Raw genomic sequence first — 8,455 nt, forward strand, 5'->3', positions numbered from 1 at the left:
AAAACAGAAGGAGAAATTAAGGAAACAACTCCATTCACCATTGAAACGAAAAGAATAAAATACTTAGGAATATATCTACCTAAAGAAACAAATGACCTATGTATAGAAAACTATGAAACACTGATGAAAGAAATAAAAGACGACACTAATAGATGGAGAAATATACTGTGTTCATGGATCAGAAGAATCAATATAGTGAAAATGAGTATACTACCCAAAGCAATCTATAGATTCAATGCAATCCCTATCAAGCTACCAAGGGTATTTTTCACAGAGGTAGAACAAATGATTTCACAATTTGTATGAAAATACAAAAAACCTCGACTAGCCAAAGCAACCTTGAGAAAGAAGAATGGAACTGGAGGAATCAACCTACCTGACTTCAGGCTCTACTACAAAGCCACAGTCATCAAGACAGTATGGTACTGGCACAAAGACAGAAATATAGATCAATGGAACAAAATAGAAAGCCCAGAGATAAATCCATGCACCTATGGACACCTTATTTTTGACAAAGGAGGCAAGAATATACAATGGAGAAAAGACAATCTTTAACAAGTGGTCCTGGGAAAACTGATCAACCACCTGTAAAAGAATGAAACAAGAACACTTTCTAACACCATACACAAAAATAAACTCAAAATGGATTAAAGATCTAAACGGATCTAAACCTAAGACCAGAAACTATAAAACTCCTAGAGGAGAACATAGGCAAAACACTCTCCGACATAAATCACAGCAGGATCCTCTATGACCCACATCCCAGAATATTGGAAATAAAAGCAAAAATAAACAAATGGGACCTAATTAAAATTAAAAGCTTCTGCACAACAAAGGAAACTATAAGCAAGGTGAAAAGACAGCCTTCAGAATGGGAGAAAATAATAGCAAATGAAGCAACTGACAACTAATCTCAAAAATATACAAGCAACTCTTGCAGCTCAATTCCAGAAAAATAAACGACCCAATCAAAAAATGGGCCAAAGAACTAAACAGACATTTCTCCAAAGAAGACATACAGATGGCTAACAAACACATGAAAAGATGCTCAACATCACTTATTATCAGAGAAATGCACATCAAACCCACAATGAGGTACCATTTCAAGCCAGTCAGAATGGCTGCTATCCAAAAGTCTACAAGCAATAAATGCTGGAGAGGGTGTGGAGAAAAAGGAACCCTCTTACACTGTTGGTGGGAATGCAAACTAGTACAGCCACTATGGAGAACAGTGTGGAGATTCCTTAAAAAACTGGAAATAGAACTGCCATACGACCCAGCAATCCCACTACTGGGCCTACACACTGAGGAAACCAGAACTGAAAGAGACACGTGTACCCCAATGTTCATCACAGCACTGTTTGTAATAGCCAGGAGGTGGAAGCAACCTAGATGTCCATCAGCAGACGAATGGATAAGAAAGCTGTGGTACATATACACAATGGAGTATTCAGATCAGATCAGATCAGTCGCTCAGTCACGTCCGACTCTTTGCAACCCCATGAATCGCAGCACACCAGGCCTCCCTGTCCATTTCCAACTCCCAGAGTTCACTGAGACTCACGTCCATCGAGTCAGTGATGCGATCCAGCCATCTCATCCTCTGTTGTCCCCTTCTCCTCCTGCCCCCAATCCCTCCCAGCATCAGAGTCTTTTCCAATGAGTCAACTCAGCCATTAAAAAGAATACATTTGAATTAGTTCTAATGAGGTGGATAAAACTGGAGACTATCATACAGAGTGAAGTAAGCCAGAAAGAAAAACACCAATACAGTATACTAACACATATATATGGAATTTAGAAAGATGGTAACGATAACCCTGTATGCGAGACAGCAAAAGAGACACAGATGTATAGAACAGTCTTTTGGACTCTGTAGGAGAGGGCAAGGGTGGGATGATTTGGGAGAATGGCACTGAAACATGTATAATATCAAATGTGAAACGAATCACCAGTCCAGGTTTGATGCATGATACAGGATGCTCGGGGCTGGTGCACTGGGATGACCCAGAGGGATGGTACGGGGAGGGAGGTGGGGGGGCGGTTCAGGATGGGGAACACGTGTACACCTGGGGCAGATTCATGTTGATGTATGGCAAAACCAATACAATATTGTAAATATTGTAAAGTAACTAGCCTCCAATTAAAATAAATTTATATTAAAAGAAAAAGAAATACAAAAAAAAAAAAAAAGGAAGTTAATCACCTTTTCCTGGAAAAAGAGAAATTTCATATGGCTCAATCTGTTAATAGTAAATGTCATGAACAGGAAAATAAATAAATTAGTCATAATCTATTAATACTCTGGCATAATACTCTGGAAGTGAGAATGAACGAGCCAGAGCTGTCATAGATAAAACTCACAAATATATTGTTGAAGAAAAAAGCATGCTGCAGATGAATACACATAGTATATCATGAGTACAAAGCTAGGCACAGCAATGCTGTATATTTCTTAGGGATTTATACACACACACACAGATGCACACATCATCATATGCTATGGTAGTATCATTTTTTAAATGGAGAGAATTTCCAGAATATTCTTTTTAAAAAGACGAAAAATGCATAGTAGCTTTCAGTAATATTAGTGGGTAAGGACATGGGCTTTGGAGTCAGACAGACCTGGATTCAAATCTATGTTGTACTCCTTATTGCTATGAGACATGGGCAAGTCATAATTTCTCTGAACCCTGGCTCCTTCCTCTGCAAAATGGAGATAATGCCAGTTCCTGCTTCATCCTATTGTTAGGAGGATTAAATGAGATGAAGAATGTAAACTACCTGGCACAAAAACAACAGATGGCTGGTGGGAGGATGGGGTAAAAATGATAGTAATACTAATACTTCCTCTAAAATATATAAAATTTTAACTCTTAATTATCTGTAAAGGGGATTTATCTAAATGATTTACTTCTTAAGCAATCTGCTGCTAAGTTACTTCAGTCGTGTCTGACTTTGTGCGACCCCATAGACAGCAGCCCACCAGGCTCCCCCGTCCCTGGGATTCTCTAGGCAAGAACACTGGAGTGGGTTGCCATTTCCTTCTCCAATGCATGAAAGTGAAAAGTGAAAGTGAAGTCATTCAGTCGTGTCCAACCCTCAGCGACCCCATGGACTGCAGCCCTCCAGGTGGAGTGGGGTGCCATTGCCTTCTCTGTCTTAAGCAATCTAGATAGCTAATATTTTATCTTAATAGACTTATTATACCAAGAACTGGGAGTAGAAAGGTGCATAAGACACAGTGTCTATCCTCCAGCAGAGGTTTTGTCAGTGATGCCTGTCAGGGCCCCATTTGTGTTTAACAAAGATGCTACAGTCACCAAAAATTTAAAATAGAAGTGGAAGTATAAATAAATGCTTCAAACTCACTTGCCCTCTCTTAAGCAAGAATGCTTCAAAGTAAAGTGCCATTGGGGAATTTTGATTTATGATGTAGTTTTTACAAGTTGTATAACTTCAAATAGCATCCTGTAAGTCCCCAAGCAGTAAATTGGGAGCCATTTGACAGGTTTGTCATTTGCCTTTTCTCATTCTTCAGAAAACTCCATGGATGCACTGTCTTCACTTATGTAAGCCTTTGTATCTATGCTTTTGAACACTTGCCTTTGTTAGTTAAAAATAACCCAGATTGTTCACAGTTCTCTTTTTTTGTTCTGATGTGTCTTTAAATGCAGCTGCATGCAGTTTCACAGCAAACAATTTAATTGTGAGCTTAAAGAACTCACTTCCAAAGTTAAAATTTGGAAATGGTGCATTTTGTGTAACTCATGTTCAAGATGGAAAAACACTGGTTATTAATTTTTACTTTTTATTAGTGTCAGAAATGGACTTTATACTAATTTCCTTTTTGTTGATAAAGGAACAAAAAGAGAGAGAGAGATTAGACTGGTCCATCTCTTCTGGTAAAGTGGTATTAGGTAATTTGGATCTACCTCCTTGTTGAGGGCAATTAGAAAGTTGGACAAAATATTAATATTAAAGATATACGCTTGAAACTACTTGGGAGATAAGAAGATAGTAAAAGAACCACCAGGTCAAGATCTGGGGAAATTTGATGGCCCAGTTACTTTCTCTTGGATGAGTTTAATGATTCCTGACGGAATTACTGAGAAAAATAAGCAGTTCTTCTGATACCCTCATGGTGCTAGGAGGACAGGAACTGGAGTCTGGAACCAGCCACAGAGGAAGGCCAGGTAAACCCCCTCACTTTAGGTTAGGAGCCTTAGGGGCTGTGCCCTAGGAATAAGGTCAAATCAATAGACAGGCTCTGTAAGGGCTACAATTCAACTTTGAAATATCTCCATTCCTAAAACTGGACTGAAGAAATCCTATACTGATTGCTGGACCAGAAAATAGTAAAACCAAATACTCTCTGAAAGAAGATATCATTTTTTTTAAAAGTCTTCAAATTATTCCTATAATCACAAATAACTAGGTATATGAGACAACAGAAATAGAACTTATAGAAAAAATATATATTAGATATAGGGAATACTTATCCTGATTTACTCTAGATACTGGAATTATCAGACACAGACTATAAAAAAACTTTCCTTATTATTTTCAAGGAAACAGAAGAAAAGATTAAAAGAAAACTGGAAACTGACAGAAAACTGGAAACACTAAAAAAAAAAAAAAGGAAATTCTAGTAATGATAAATACATAACAGAAATCAGGAATTTATTCAATGGGTATAAGAGCAGATAGACACAGATTAAGTGAATTACAAAGAAGGTCAAAGAAAATATCCAAATTAAACACAAGGAACGAAAAATAGGAAACAAAGATTAAGAGACAAAGAGGAGACACTGAGACAATCTAACATGTAGGTAATTGGAGTTCCAAGAGGAAAAGAAAGAAAATAGGCCAGAAGAACATTTTAAAGAAATGATGACTGAGGATGTTCCAAAACTGATGATAGATATCAAGCCACAGATTCAAGAAGCCCTTCTGGATTCCAAGGAAGATAAATTAAAAAAAAAAAAAAAAACAAAACCCACTCATAATATCTCCACAGAGTCTAAAAACATTAAGAGGACAATAAAGACATATTATGAGCAACTTTATGCCAATAAATTAAATAATTTAGATGAAAAGGACACAACTGAAAATCTCAGTGTCTATTAAAGAAGTTACATCTCTTAAAATAAGCCAACCCACAAAGAAAACTCTAAGCACATTTATGGTTTCATTGGTGAAATTTATCAAACATGAAAAAAAAGAAAGTACCAATCTTAAACAAATTCTTCCAGAAAACAGAAGAAAGGCTTTAATAGGCTAGCATAACACACACATGAAAATCTGACAAAGGCATTCCAAAAAAAAGTAAACTATTAACCCTCCTGAAGAGGGCTTCCAACAACCTTTAATAAAATACTAATAAATCAAATCTAACAATACCTAAAAATGAAAGTGATCAACCAAAGGCTTATTCTAGTAAGGTTGATTTAATGTTTGGAAATGAATCAGTGCAATGCATCAGATTAATAAAAGAAAGAAGAAAAATTATCAGTTCAACAAAAAGCATCCGACAAAAATGCAACTCCAAATCAAGATAAAAACTCTCAGCAAATTTGGGCTGGATAAGAACTTTCGTTAGTCTGATAAAAGGCACCTACAAAAACCCTGTCATTGTCATACTTAATGGTAGCATCAAACTTAATTGATAATTTTCCACTGAAGACTGGATCAAAGCTGGGATGTCTGCTCTTAGCAATCCTCTCTAACACTGTACTGGAAGTCCTAGCCAGGGTAATAGAATGAAAAAAAGAAATGAGAGGCTTACATATCAGAAAAGAAGTACACTATTTCTATTCACAAATAATATGATTGCTTACATAGAAATTTCTATGGATTCTACAAAACTAATAGAACTGGTAAGTGAGTTTGGAGAATCTGAAGGCCACAAAGCAAACAGACAAAAATAACTGTACTTTCATATATTAATATCAAACAACTATAAAATTTAAAAAAATTAAATACTGTCAAAAATATGCTACTTTCAATATAAATTTAACAGAAAACATGTAAAACCTCTACACTGAAAACTACAAAATAATGCCAAGAATTAAGAGATACAGACCATGTTCACTATGGAGCCACAGGAGGAATCAATACTGTTGTCAATTCTGAGCTAGAGATTCAAAGCAATTCTAATCAGAATTTTCAGGAAAAAAATTTTATGTAAACTGACAAGTTTATGCTTAAATTCACACGGGAATATAAAGGACCTAGAATATATAAAACAATCCTGAAAAAGAACAAGTTGGAGGGTTTATAGTACCTGACTCCAAGAATTACAAAAAGTACCAGTAATCAAAGCTGTGTGGCACTGGCAGAGGACACACAATTAAACCAATGAAATAGTACAGAGCCTAGAAACAGAGCCCCCGCCCACCATACACTCATTCAATTTGTTTGACAAAGGCAAGAAAGCAATCTGTGCATAGTTGGCTATGGCCCCAGCTGCTACCCTTCTAGATCTACTACCATGTTCTTGCAAAGTCCAAGCTTACCTTTCACTTACTTTTCGCCAACGAATCAGCACAGTGTGGTTAGTAATACTGGCCCATTCCTCTAACAAGGTAACTTTGGTATAAGGAGTCCCCATAGGCCTGGCCAAAACTTGCTTAGAATAGCACTGCAGTTCAAGATACTTTTCAACCAATCATCCTTTTCCCTCCTTTCCTTTTACCAACCAAAGGCTCTCCACATCCTTTCTCTGGCCTCTCTCCCCTTTCTCCTTCATAGGCATTCTCAACAAGTATCTAATACATCTACTCCTTTCTTGGCATACAGATCTCAGAGGACCCTAAACTAATATAGGTGACGGGACTGAACTAAGAACACAAGTGACAGGATGGAGTTGTTGACTGGCTTATTCATTACCTGGTAGGCAAAGAGGAATGTCATTCTAGTGGTACATGGGGCATGGATAGTCCCTGGCACAGGGCAGTGGCCAAACTGCTAAAGATTTTACCAGTGGTGACCTGAGAAAACCATTTGGTGGGTTTTGCTGGAGAGGTGATTGCCCTTGCCTGTGTGATGATTCAGGCATCTCAATGAACTGGGGAGAACAACATCTAAAAAGACAGTGGGATTGGTTGGTTACTGTCAAGCTGCTATGATGCTCTACACAGGAAGGATGAGAAACTGAGGGTTGTTAATAAGCCATTAAAGTCTATGGGTAAGATATTAGTTTGGTAGTTTACAAAAAGGCCCTTATTTCTAACTGTGGAAGAGCAGATACAACTGAGTAGCTGACTGAAGATCTGTTTATTAGAGTCACAGAGTTCTAAAGACATTTAAATGCTCAGATGGAGGTCTGCTATACTAAAGTCAAGAAAATTTGCATGAGGGCATGTGAACAGAGTGGCCGTGGTGGCAGAAATGAATCCCATGAAATAGGCTTCCACTTACCAAGGCCAATAAAGCCATTTCTGCCTCTTGAATGTCTGATGTGTTAGCAGCCAATCTAATTCTAAAATTTATATACAAATACAAAAGGCCAAGAATAGTAAAGATTATCTTAAATAAAAACAATAAGGTAGAAGGGCTTGATTTCTTGGATATTAACACTTTTTATAATAACCATTAGAAAAAGCCGTGATATTGGTATAAGGATAGACTGGTAGAAGAGAATAAAGTCTATAAATAGACTCATGTATTTGCATCTATCATTGTACATCATCTGTTATCATTATATGGTCATATCATATAATCATATATCAATATAAATACCTGTATATATTTATTTTTTGTCTGTGTTTATGTATTTTTAATAAATTGGCCCTGTAAAGAAATGGGGAGATGACAGTCTTTTCAATAAATGGTGTGCTAAAACTTTATTCCATATTTTTATAAAAACTAAATGAAACTTAACCTCCTATGGATCACAAAGATCAATTTCTAGATGTATTATAGATCTAATTATGAAAGGTAAAATAACAAAGCCTCTAGAAAACAACATAGGAAAATCATACAACCTTGGCACAGGAAAATATTTCTTAACCATGGCATAAAAAGCACTAACCATAAAGAGATTGATAAAATGAACTACATTAAATTAGTAACTTATTTTCAAAGAGCACCATTAAATTGAGAAGACAAGCCACAGAGGAGAAGATACGCCTAACAAAAATATGGAAAGATACTCAACTTCATTAATAATCAAGAAAAAGAAAACTTAAACCATTACAAGACACTGCCACAAACCCACTAGAATAGCTAAAATTAAACAGAGTAATACCCGAAGCTGGCAAGGATAAAGAGCAACAGGAATTCTCAGATTGCTGGTAGGAGTATGAGTTGGTACAACTTCTTTGGGAAATCATATGGCATTACTGGGCTTCCCTAATAGCTCAGCTGTTAAAAAAGAATCTGCTTGCAATGCAGGAGACCCCGGTTCAATTTCTGGGTCAGGAAGATCTGCTGGAAAAGGGATAGGCTACCC

The sequence above is a fragment of the Bubalus bubalis genome, chromosome 10 (assembly GCF_019923935.1).
Source record: "Bubalus bubalis isolate 160015118507 breed Murrah chromosome 10, NDDB_SH_1, whole genome shotgun sequence".
Lineage (NCBI taxonomy): Eukaryota > Metazoa > Chordata > Mammalia > Artiodactyla > Bovidae > Bubalus > Bubalus bubalis.